Genomic DNA, 1,962 nt, shown 5'->3' with positions numbered 1-1,962 from the left:
ACAGAATAGTTTTCATCGAAAGGGAAGTCGCAAAACAAAGGCTGTGATTGGCGGGTGTAGAAGTACGTCATTAAATCCCGCCCCGTTACTACTTTTCACGTGATCAGACTTTGAATGGAAGCTTTGCAAGCTAGTGATACAGCAAGCTTAAATCAAATCGAATAACATTTTTATTGGTCGCGTACACATACAGTATTTTGCAGATGTTATCGCAGGTGCAGCGAAATGCTTATGTTTCTAGTTCCAATAGTGCAGCATAACTAGTGACAAATCTAACGACTTTTTCTGGTGTTATTGGAGACTCTGACGTGAAAGCACATATCGTTCCTACTCTTCTCAACGAGCAGCGGGTGCTGCCGTGGGCCCCACCCTGTCCCAAAGCAATTCCAGGAGGCCCAGTCCTCGCGCAGCTGTCCCTCCCAGCTGCAGTCAGAGCAGGAGATGTTCACCCCTCCGTGTCCAGACTGGCTGAGCCAGGGCGGGTTGTAAATGTAAAATGTTCTTTGTCTAAAATAAATCACTGCACAAAAATAAATCACTGCATTTGACTCACACAGCCTGTCACTTACTCACCTTATCCACTGTGTGTGTGCCTCTCTGTGACATAAGCTAAACATCTACCTGGCTAGCTCATCATGTCTCAGTCTAAACTGTACACTCAAAAATACAGAAAGGAGTGGGAATCAAACCCGGAATTCAAAGGCTGGTTGAAGCCGTTTATTACATTTTACATTTTAGTCATTTAGCAGACGCTCTTATCCAGAGCAACTTACAGTAGTGAATGCATACATTTCATACATTTTTTCTCCTTTATGGTCCCTGTGGGAATCAAACCCACAACCCTGGCATTGCAAACACCATGCTCTACCAACTGAGCCACACAGGACCGTTATTGGAGATGATACACGGGCATACTGCCTGTATTGTAAGGCTGATTTCGACGCCAAACTTAGTGATGTAATAAAAAAACACATGACAACTCAAAAACATACTCAAAAGGCAAAGCCTTATAACAGTTCCACCCAAAACAAGCTGCCATTTATGGTTAAAAAAATTGACTGCAAAAAAGGCTGAGGCCAACATGGCATTAGCTATCGCTGAACACTGTTCCATGCTGACATGTGATCACATTGGAGAAGCATGTAGAGCTGCTTTCTTAGACTCCACTGCTGCTACCCACTTCAAAATGTGCAGAGAAATGCACAGACATTATTAATGGTGTTCTAGCACCATACTTTCTGAAAAAGTTGGTCGCAGATGTGGGTGACCAGCGTTTCAGCCTCCTCGATGAGTCCATGGATGTAAGTGTTTCTAAGTACCTGGGGGTTGTGATAAGGTACTTTAGTGACACCAAGCAGACAATTGAATCAATATTTCTGGGGCTTGTTGAGTTGGAGGGAGGAGATGCCAAATCTATAGCCCGTGCTGTTGTGGCTTTCCTCGAGAAGTGTTGTCTTAAAAAAGAAACTCATGGGGATAGGGACTGACAATGCCTCTGTTATGACGGGGATTAACAATGGGGTCCATAAAGTGCTGAAGGAGGAGTATGGCCTAAAATATCTGGTTCTTATTCGCTGTGTGTGCCACTCTCTGCAGCTTGCTCATTTGTAGTTCTAAACATCTTTAGGGTGTTTTTTAGTCACTTTTTGTCTCTCCTACAGCGTCCATCACAATTACATGCACATGGCCAATTATGCAAATTAGGCGATGACGTCATTTAGCGACTTCTAGTGACTTTTAGGACAACCAATAGCTACTTTCCTTACTGAGGAGTTGGCAACACTGGTAACATTAACATGATGCCTTCTAATTACAGTCGCTGTTGTCACGCCCTGACCATAGAGAGCGCAGGGGGTCACCACAACCAGGATCGTGGTGTGGCCCTGTGAGGGAGGAAGATCCGACAGGAAGTCCACCGATAGGTGCGACCACGGCCGTTGTGGAACAGGTAGGGGTTGTAAT

This window comes from Salmo trutta, chromosome 26 (genome assembly GCF_901001165.1).
Source record: "Salmo trutta chromosome 26, fSalTru1.1, whole genome shotgun sequence".
NCBI classification, from domain to species: Eukaryota; Metazoa; Chordata; class Actinopteri; order Salmoniformes; family Salmonidae; genus Salmo; species Salmo trutta.
The sequence above is the reverse complement of the archived record's forward strand: the minus strand, read 5'-3'. Positions refer to the sequence as shown.